This window comes from Maniola hyperantus, chromosome 19 (genome assembly GCF_902806685.2).
Source record: "Maniola hyperantus chromosome 19, iAphHyp1.2, whole genome shotgun sequence".
NCBI classification, from domain to species: Eukaryota; Metazoa; Arthropoda; class Insecta; order Lepidoptera; family Nymphalidae; genus Maniola; species Maniola hyperantus.
Genome location: NC_048554.1, coordinates 10,715,843 through 10,727,778, shown reverse-complemented (window position 1 = coordinate 10,727,778; position 11,936 = coordinate 10,715,843).

Sequence of the window (11,936 nt, the reverse complement as noted above, 5' to 3'; positions counted from 1 at the left end):
AGTTGTTTCATAAGTGAGAAGTAACCCGTTAGCTCCTTTTTTGACTTTTGGCGCATTGTCTTATCTGTCAACAATTTTTTTTAAATATCTTTGCGCTCAATAGTGATGTAGCATGATTACAGTTTAAACGGCCATAAATATGCCGATAAATAAGGATATTATAATCTGAACACGATAGGGATAAGAACTGAGTTATTTTGATATTGTAAAACGCAACGCCCTCCTGCTTATAAACTGAGCTCTACTTAGTTGATTTTTTATTTTGAGTGATTGGCTGCGGTTATCAAATATGGTTCGCCTTCGTCATCGTGAGTGAACCTGCATGCCTAAGTAGGCGGCCCAGGTGGGAGCGGGTGCATCCTGCGGGGCGGCCAGCGTGTAGAACAAACTTTTTAATATTTACAAAAAATTTGTATGGAAGATGCGCGGACATGTCTTAATCGAGAGCGGGTGCCGAGCGGCATGGAATAATTATGACATCGCACCCGCTGCCCGCCCCGTAGGACGCACCCGCTCCCACCTGGGCCACAAGCTAACTGCCGTACTCAGAGTCGCTAATCGTTACTTAAGATTGAGTTAAAACGAGACAGATTTATGTGAGAGATATAGCTCTGTCTCGTTTTAACTAAACTTAAGTAACGATTAAGCGACTCTGAGTACGGCAGTAAGAGTACATTTTTTTCGTCAACTCTGTGAAATCTGCACGTCTTCGCACCGCTCAGCTTCAATGGACAGGTTGCCCTATATACGTACATCCTACTATCACAGGTAGTACCTAGTAAGTACAGTATTACAGGTAGGTTTAATGTGCGATTTTGCTGAAACGGAACGGAACGGAGCTGAAAGGAGACGTGTGTTTCCTTTAATCGGGTTATCGTTATAACTTGATTGGTCAGAAACACACTCAGCTGCGGCCCGTTCAAGTGTGAACGCACCCTTATAGAGTTTACCAACGCTGCATTTTCCGGTGCAGGGTCGCCTTTCAATCGCTGAAGAATTCAATGCTAAAAACTTTTTAACGATGATCGCATCTCTAAAGTGTTGAACCCTTCGCGACGGACGGACGGACCGATGAAATGGCATCCCGGCCCCGGCTTCTGCTTTAGCATATTACAATTTTCGTAGGAATCTCTGATTTTTCATCCGCGTGGATTAAGGTTTTTAAAAATTCCGTTGGAACTCTTTGATTTTCCAGGATAAAAAGTCCTATGTCCTTCCCCGGGATGTAAACTAACTCTGTACCAAATTCGGTTAAACTGTTGGGCAGTGAAAAGCTAGCAGACAGAAAGATAGACATACAGACACATTTTCGCATTTATAATATTAGTATGGAAGTATGGATTTAACATTCTGCACAAGTCTTTACGCAATGTTTTAATAGTTGTCCATTTCCAGCGATTAAGTTTAAATGTGACCGATATATTCGTTTACACAGTTGATGAGACGTGTGCGCAGGTTGTGATTAAAATGCAATCAAAAGCTGGGGAGCCGTAAACAGCATTCATATCCGTACTATATATCTCTATTTTTAACTCTTTTTAAGGTAGATACGACTTATGTTAAAAAAAACCTGCCAAGTGCAAATCAGACTCGCCCACCGCGGGGTCCGTATTACAATCGTATTTTTTCGTCATTTTGCACGATAATTCAAAATGATGCATAAAAATAAATAAAAATCTGTTTTGGAATGTACAAGTACAGCCCTTTCATATGATGCCCCACTTGGTATAGTTATCTTCTTCGCTCTGGGCTGGTTTCCACACTTGAACGTTTCCGTCTGTTGTGCGTGTTGGTATAGTCATTATAGTAACTTAAAAAAATTGAAAAGACTTATATTTGTTCATGAACACATTTTAATTTTTTTTTGTGTGATGCAACCACAAATTCACGGTTTTCGGATTGATTCCTTTACTTGTGCTATAAAGAAAGGTGTGTGCGGGAAGTACCCTATAGTTTTCTTGACAGACAGACAAACAGACAACCAAGTAAGGGTCCGACCGGGTACTTGAACCGGGATTCATGATTTGCTCTAAACCAATGAGGCAGATTAATAAGTAACGTTACATTGTCCCCATAATACAAAAAAAATAAGAGGGCGTGCCATACATGCCCCGTGAGATCTTATCATGGCGAATTAAAAAGTCACCCAAAATGCCTGGTTACTTGGCTTACGAACAACCACCCGCGGCTCGTTGCATAATGCATTGATTGATATGGCTTGTTTACATGGTAATAGTTATATACCTGGCAGTGGACAGTTACTGTCATCACTAACTTGCATACTTATATCAGCACGCTCGACTCACTTGACACACAGTAACGCACGCAGATTGCACTGTGAAAGGGCGTAGCATTTTGAAAAGCTTATAGCAGCTACGATGTAGCAGAAGATATCACAAAGTGATGTACATTGGCCTTTAGAATGACATTTCGGCTTTGTAAAGCGTAGTCTCTGTCACTCATACCTATATGACGTTTTGTCGATCTCAGCGACAGGGACAACGCTCTACAAATCTGCTCAATCTCCTTCTAAAGGTACATAAGATGTACATTACTACGGTAGGTACATAGGATGTGTATTACTTTCGGGCGCGTACTGTACCTAATTGAGATACAAAGTGGTATTAGTTGTTAAAACCCGAAAAATTAGAGATCTACAAGAATTACAAAATAACTTATGCAAACAAAGTCGAGGGCCTTCGTACACCTTATACGATCACGGTGCGGTGCAAGTAACTGTACTGGCGCAGCTCGCACTATATAAACAAGCCCTTATGTATTGATTGTTATGGTTTCGGAGATAGTGCTGTAAATGATAATGTAACATGAACTTACATAATGTTACCGGGAATTACGGTTTTGTGGGTAGTTTTTGTTTGCGGCTTCGTCCGCTTTGTTTCAGTTATCTTACTTGATAAATCGGTATTAATTTGAATCTTTGGTAAGGAAGTGGTTTTCCCACCAACTACAAAAAAAAGAAGGTTCTCATATTTGGTACGTATATTTTTATAAATGTACACCAAAGATGATAAACTATTAAATTGTTGTAACTTGTACCTAAACCAATTCCTCTAATTTTTCAGGCTAATTTGTGTGATTCTTTTATTATTCGTACTTAGAATCAAAATACATAAGTAATTTGAGTTTCACGCGAATTTTGAAATCCATGCAATCGGCAGGTCGTCCTAAAGTTAAAATTATTTTGATATCTACTCGTATTTGGCATAAGTAGATATTTTAAAATATTTTTTTAGAAATTTTTACTTATTTTTATAATTTTATAAGTATCAATTGGTTAAAATTAAATGACGCAAATGCAAAAAATATACAGATAAAAGTCCCGCAAATTGCTAATGCGCGTGGCCGCCATTTTAGTGACGTCAGCACTAGACTGAAGTTTCGAGCTTATGGTATATTTTTACTTAAATATACGTCAAGTGACGTCGTTTCGATGGTAATGAAACATGGTTCCAGTGTAATAGCAATTTGCGGGACTTATACAGCCACTCAGAACGGTGATATTTGTCATTAATTCTGTTATGTTTTGTACCTATTGATTGCTCAGGGAAAATAAAATTGCGGATATCCGCAAGTAACAAATCAAATTATGCAAAAAAGATCTAGAACATCGGAAACCAATTCATACAAAAAACGTTTCCCATTTTGGAGCCATCTTCCGTTCTCTTTACTTTTGAGCTAAGCTTAGGAACAGAGAAAGTATTGCGCTGTGAAGGATAATATTTTTGAAATATTTTTTCTTCATAATCTAATCTAATATAATCTAAATCAGCCTGCACTGTCCCACGTCTGGGCAAAGGCCTCCCTCCGATCCTTCCACCATTACCTATTCCCTGCCTCTTCCTGCCACGTGACGGTAAACTTATCTTGAAATGTATAATTAACACGGAACAGAAGTTCCGTGTTAATTAACATCACACTATTACAGTCATGGATTCTAATGTTAAAATAGCCTGCTAAAGATTTAATTTCTTTTTCATACGAAAATATTATTAAGTATTATACTTATTTTACGTATTTGTTTTATAAAAAATCCTAAATTACTTGACAAGGCATAAAGTACCTAATTTTGGATTTCCCGACAAAATAATGATATGAATAACATTTAAATTTAATCCATACTAGTCCATACTAATATTATAAATGCGAAAGTGTGTCTGTCTGTCTGTCTGCTAGCTTTTCATGGCCGAACAGTTTAACCGATTTTGATGAAATTTGATACAGAGTTAGCTTACATCCCGGTGAAGGACATAGGGCATATTAGGTACTTTTTATTCCGAAAAATTAAAAAATTCCACCACGGGATTTTTAGAAACCTAAATCCACGCAGACGTAGTCGCGGGCATCATCAGGTAAAATATAAATTTTCAAAAAACAAAGAGATTATTTCTATGAAATAGTTTGCTCATAACATCAATTAAATAATTTATTATTGTTTAGGTAGGTATACATTGACTTTTTGAAAAACATCGAAAAAATCTATTATTTTTTTTATTTTTTTATTCGCCACTGCTCTACTGGGTTACCTGACTCCTTATAACGGTACTTATATGAGGGTAACACAACATTGTATACATTATATTATGTATTATGTTAAACTAGCATAGTGCTATGACATCAATCGCATCGATAAATGTAAAGCAGTGCCATTATAATGCCCGAATTCGTTTCCTATTGTAAAGAAGTATGTACAATGCTAGATTGATTAGGTACTCGAACTTATTGAGAGATCACTTTAGTCACAAATATACATGAGACCACTTTTCTTATTATTTTATAGTAGTAGTAGTAGATTTTCCTGCAGTTAAGTGTACGTTGTAATGCTAATTTTATTATTATACATAAAAATTATCCAATTCCTTAATTTCTTTCAATAAAATTGGCACCTATGATTTTAATATACGCTGTAATAAGCGCAACATAGAACAACTACTATGTGATTATTACCTACCAGTAAAAAAACAAAAATTAAAAAAAAAAACATTATTTAATTTTCCGTTTACTTTCCCGAGTAAAAAATAACATGATAACGCACGCCTTTAGCCACAGATATATACAGATATGCAACTAGCGTGGCCCCCTCAGTCCCTCTCGCTCAAGCAGAGGAGACTTGTGAAATGTCATTCCTTCTACACTTCACGTTGTTTGTCAAGATCTCACGTACAAATACATGTTGACAAACAAAAAAAGGGCCATGGTGATAAGGACAGAAAATAATCATTTTGTCACTTGTTCTAATAAGAGCCTTAATGCATTTAGCTATCTCGCTTTAACAGTAAGAGTCACATTAGCGCCTCTTCTAAAGGTATTTATGTTCTGTGCTTTTAGCCTACCATCTAGGCATACAAATAAAATCGATAACTTAATGACGTCACTACTTCAAAATGCCGCTATTAAAATTACAGGATTCACCTGCCAACATAGTTTTTGCCCGGTAGCCGATTTCAAAAGAGCGCATTTGACATCAGCTCATCGAATAACTTTAAATACCAAGTTTTCATTTGCGCCCATGTAAACGGCTCTTTATATCATTTTGGCACTTATGTAAGTGGGATAAGGAACGGTTTCTACTTGACGGGTTGTTATTTAAGTTTGCGGGGCCATAACATTGATGAATCTTCATCCTGTTTAGTCGAGCCCCGAATCTGACATATACATGAAACTAATTTAAAATTCCAAATAGCCGGCTTTTGTTGTCAATGGGAATCGCAAAAAGGTTTACCTGTTGCATTTTGGATTTCGTATGGATACCAGGGGTGGATTCAGGACGAGAGCTAGAGAGGGGCTACCAGTCACCATCTTTTGCTGCACATCATGAACATCATCCCATCGTCGGTCCACTTCTCGATTATGCCCATTGGTCTTCTCTCAGAATTAAAAGGGCCTAAGGCATTTAAGAAATATTTCACTCACCTTTAAGAACATTCAGAGAACTCTCAGGCACGCAAGTTTCTACACGTTTTTTTTTTCCTCTATCATTAATGCAAGTTTAATATTTCTTAAAACACACATAGCTGAAAAGTTATAAGTGCATATCAAGGATTTAAGTCTAAACCCCTTCGAATAGAAGGCAGAAGTCTTAAACTTTCTAATTCTAGGCTATGTAACAACGCTATGCTTCGTTAAATAATTTGGCATTATTTTGCTAGTACAATTGGGCGACGAAGGAAAGTAACCAGAACTGAGAAACTTAATCTCTGCGGGCCTTCTATTTGCGTTTCCTAACACAGTTAAGGATGTCTTGATTAGTTGAGGGAGGGTCATAACCCCCCTTACACTTTTTCCATCCCGAGTCTGGCTGTGAAAGATATGGCGTCTAGAAAATTTGTTTTTGTATCTCCTCTCATGTCAACAACAAATTTTACACGTTGAATTTGACCTCACCGACGGTTTTGTGTTCACTGAACTGAGCAACTAGACCTTCCATTTGCGATTCCTAACACTGATTTGTTGAGGGTGGGTCGTAACCCCTCTTACCCTTTTTCCATCCCGAGTCCGGCTGCGATGGATATGGCGTTGAGAAAAATTGTTTTTGTATCTCCTCGCATGTCAACAACGAATTTTACAAGATGGGAACATATTTTTTGGCCCTTTGACCGCGCCGACGGTTTTGTGTTCACGATTTAATCAATTTCACGTCTACTGTTAAATGCTAATTTATTCCATGCGTATATTCTTGAGCGGTGATAGCCTAGTGGCTAAGACGGCCTTTTATTGGTGGGTTCGATCCCGAGCACTTTTAACTTTAACTTTTTTTTTTAAAAAGGTGACTGACTGATTGACTGGCCGATCTATCAACGCACAGCTCAAACTACTAGACGTATCGGGCTGAAATTTGGCAAGCAGATAGCTATTATGACGTAGGCATCCGCTAAAAAAGGATTTATGAAAATTCAACCCCTTAGGGGTGAAATAGGGGTTTGAAATTTGTATAGTCCACGCGGGTGAAGTCGCGAGCATAAGCTAGTTATTTTATAAAAGCTGAAATTTTTAAGTGACTATGAAGTTTGGAGCATCGTGGCTTTGGCAGATAAGTAACAGGTAACAAAATTATATACATTTTTGTTAGTTATCAAATTTGCCAAAGCCACGATGATTCAAACTTCATAGTCGCTGTTCCCTGTGTTGGGCACAATGCGAGGAGAAACTTTCAGTTTTTATAAAATAAATAAGGCCTGGTCCTCACGGGCCCTCACTCCCTATAAGGTATCGCTGATGAAGCATCAAACCATCAAACTTTATGGTTTGTTTCCATCTCTTCACCAGAGGTCATCGAATCTATAAACAAATCTAATGTCTTACATAACGCATCGAATGCCAAAGGCTGCGCATGAGTTGCATATAATATTATATACTATCTACTGCGTACATGGTCACGGCTAAGGACAAGGGAAATAGGACAATGTTGCAGCGTGACCTACCAACGCTATGCACTTTGTTTAGTTAAACAAACCTTAGGTAACCTAGGCCTTAGATAACCTAGGAGTTGATTACTCTGCTAATTGCATGCAAAACTGGTTGTTTTAGAATGATATAGAGAGATAATTAGCACTATAATTATTTACCCATCGATCATTCGTACCATTAACCACTAAGTCATACATACTTTGGGGTGCCAGGTTCAATCCCGGACTATGTGCTTTTTAAGCAATTAAATATAAACATCGTGGAAAACATGTATGCCTAAGAGTTCTCCATAATTGTTCTGAAATGAAATGAAATCAAAGGAGGCCATGCCTCGAGGCCCGTACCCCGTCTTGACCTCGGTTAAACGGAGAAAACCCTTCTGTATTAGTAGAATTAAAAAAAAAACAATATATCATGAATTCTCCGATATAAAGGCAGCCTTATATGAAGATACGAAGTAAAATCAAAGTCAAAGTCTAATCATATAATGTGCATTTTTCGAAAGTCAACTAGGTGAGGTAATGGTGATAAATTTAACTTTAATTTAAGAGGAATTTTCCTTATTTTTTAACATTTCGTCACGGTTATTTCGGATTACTTAAATATCTAATACAATCGAATCGTATTTCCTCAGGTAATAAATCAGTGAAAACATCACAGAAGCCCACATTAATTACATCAAGAATGCGCTTATCTTAGGTCATATCCACATACGTGGTGTAAGGTTCGGTAAGACACCTCTACCATTTAAATAAGTTAACTAGTATGAAGCTGTGATAGCCTAGTGGTTAGGACGTCTGTCTTCTAATCGGAGGTCGGGTGTTCGATTCCCGGGCTCGCACCTCTAACTTTTCAGAGTTAAGTGCGTTTTAGGTAATTAAATATCACTTGCTTTAACGTTGAAGAAAAACATCGTGAGGAAACCTGCATGCCTGAAAGTTCTGCATAATGTTCTCAAAGGTGTGTTAAGTCTACCAATACGCACATGGCCAGGCGCCAGCGTGGTAGACTATGGCCAAAACCCTTCTCACTCTGAGAGGAGACCCGTGCTCTGTAGTGGACCGGCTATGGGATGATGATGATGAACTAGATAATATCCGCGATTTCATCCGCGTGGATTTAGGTTTTTTACAAATTCCGAGGGAACTCTTTGATTTTCTGAGATAAAAAATAGCCTATGCCCCCAGAATGCAAGCTATCTTTGTACCAAATAGTTGCTGCCCACGAATTTGTCTACGTGGATTTAGGCTTTTTTTAAAATCCTTTGGATCATTTTCGATTAGTCGAGATAAAAATAGCCTTTTTTAAAAACCTAAATTCACGCGTACGAATTCTTGGGCTTCATCTAGTGCAATATAAGTTTCGCATCAAAAACTTATTTTAAAAATACACCCACATTTTTAATATTCAACCGTATGTAGTGTTACCTTAACGCGTTCGCATGCGGGCCTGTCCAGACTCCCAAGCAGGGGCCTTCGCCCGGCCTTAGTTTCGGAGTTATCGCCACCATACAAACACACCTTTCCGCTTCATACTTCCGTATCACGCAAAAGGACTTGATGTTTTGCGATAAAAATTTTCGATAGTCGAAACTTTGATAAAGATTTCGTCATTTTAAATACTTTGTTCTATTTTTTTTTAAATTGAAAGAGTTTTGTATGTACATTCGCCCAACTTTAGAGCCTCAATAGCTCAACCGCTAAAGGAGTGGACTGAAAACCGAAAGTTCGACGGTTCAAACCCTGCCCGTTGCACTATTGTCGTACCTACTCCTAGCACAAGCCTGACGCTTAGTTGGAGAGGAAAGGGGAATATTAGTCATTTAACAAGGCTAATATTCTTTTTTAAAAAAAAAGACTTGGCCATTGCACTCGGCAAACGTATACAGTCCTACGTTTGTCAACTCTAACTTACCATCTATGGCCAGGGCAGGCTTCCAACTTTTGTTTCATACGTAAACGTTAAGTTGACGCATTTCCGAAATAGTGTTTAGGTACACGTTGGCCGGCACTTGCTGAATGCTGAGGAAGGCTGAGGACCGCGTGTGGTGGCGCTCATTAGGGCAGGTCTATGTCCAGCTGTGGACATCCGCTTGCTAATAATATGGTAAAACAAAAAGATCATCAAGCCATACTTAGTGTAAATTAAAAAAATCCCCTGAATTATATATCTAGATTGAATAACACTAAGTAGACTTAACTTGAAAATATTTTGTCTAGTCTAACAAATTTAAATCAGTGCACATACTTAAACCTAACTAGGTCAAGATGCGTTGCCCTACTTATCGATGCACTTGGCCGACTAAACGCGTCTAGCTCGTTACCAGGGTAACTACACTTTTGCACTTCTAGAAACCTAACATCCTAACCTATCTGTCCTACAAAAATTTAAAAACAAATATATTAAAAATCTAAAAACAAATAGATAGCCTAGCCTAGCCTACCTATATTATAAATGCGAAAGTGTGTTTGATTGTTGGTTTGTTGGTTTATTGGTTTGTTGGTTGGTCCTTCAATCACGTCGCAACGGAGTAACGGATTGACGTGATTTTTTACATGGGTAGGTACTAGGTATAGTTTAAGACCTGATGAGTGACATAGGCTACTTTTTATCCCGGAAAATCAAAGAGTTGCCTCGCGATTTTTAAAACCTAAATCCACGCGCACAAATTCGCGGGCATTAGCTAGTTATATTATAGTATAACGTGGAAGGTAATTTATGAATCTATTTAGTATAGTATCATCTCTTACCGGTGAGATTACGGCCAAGGGCTAACTTGTATCTGAATTTTTTTTTAAAGTACGAGGAAGTAAAGGGCGACGAACTACCCCTATGTCTCCACAATTCACATACTTATCTGTTTCTGCTTTATATAGCTCGTTATCTGTTTTATAGTTTGTAACAAGGAAACTGGCCAAAAACATTGAGAAAGTTCACCCACCTTGTTTCCTGGTACACTTCGACGAATCGTTGTACTCGATCTTTTTTCCACGCACACGAAAATTGTGTATCCAACTACCTTTGGCAATTCCCACTAGACTAGATTTTTTTATTTATCAGATATAGTACGTGACAGGTCAAGATGGCAGTCGGGATGGGGACGCCCCGCACACCCGCACAGCCCGCGCGAGCGACGGACGTGACATAGAACACCCAAGTGTACGTAATTTTGAAACATAATATGCCACGTAAAAAGACAAAAGTTTCATGACGTATCGCAAACTAACGAAAAACTATGTTAGTTAAAAATCTATTTTTAGACAATAATTGGCAAGGACAAACTTCAAAAATAAGGAAGAAGTCACGCTTGAAATAGGTAGCTATTTGTAGTACTAGACTACACAGAGTGATTGTGTTGGTGTGACCATGACTTTATAATTACCTGCTTATAATTAAAATTTTAAAGTCTAAGTTTAGTTGCATGACAGGTAGTTAATGATGCGTCACGGGACACGGTTATGACTGACACTTTGACCGTCAATAAATAAAATCGGTTGCACAACTCAGGATTTTATTAACTTTGGAACATTTTGCTTTTATCCTTAATCATCCAGTAAGATATTGGACTTGGTTGCATAACTAGACCTAAGTCCAATATCTTTATTGAAGCAGATATGACAAGTAATATTTATTATACGTGATATTTATTGATGCGAATTTTTTTTACAGATTTCAGGTAAAAAGTTTTCTCATGCACTTTAAAATTAATAATTGATATACCTTTAAATTCTTCTTTACTTATTCATATGAATGTAGGATTCACATGACAGCTATAATTAAATAATAGCATTAATTTTAAAAACATAATATGATGAACTTGGTAAAGTTGAAGTAATTTACAATACTGGTAATTACTAATTATTATACAGACAATAAAATACAAAGGTTACGGCACAATGTGTAATCACCATAAATCCTTTATGCACTTAAGCTAAATATAAGCACGTAAGTAGGTAACTTGCCTATTTGCAATATAATAACTTGATTGGCAATTAGGTTTTTACAAATTGAACAAATCTTAGATAGGTACAACCCATAATTGAAGCCTCAATAGCTCAATCGGTATAGGAGTGGACTGAAAACCGAAAGGTCGACGGTTCAAACCCCGCCCGTTGCACTATTGTCGTACCTACTCCTAGCACAAGCCTGACGCTTAATTGGAGAGGAAAGGGGAATATTAGTAATTTAACATGGCTAATATTCTTTTTTTTTTAAAAAAAAAAGAAGATGATTGTATTTTTTTTCCAAGAGCACAATGCATCTATTTAGGAATATTGTCATTTAGTTTAAAATTTTGAGTAGTGTTTAAAACGTCGAGGCTTCGACAACACATCGTCGATTCAGGATCAACTCATGGATCAAACCAAGAGTTCCCTTACTCTAGTTCACTCTGACCATGTGATCATGATATAAAAAACAAATTCTTTACTTCTTTCTATAGGTATCTTACGAGTATATTATGATCTTAAGCCGGACTCAAAGTAGGACTTAAAGTACGTGCAGAAAGCTAA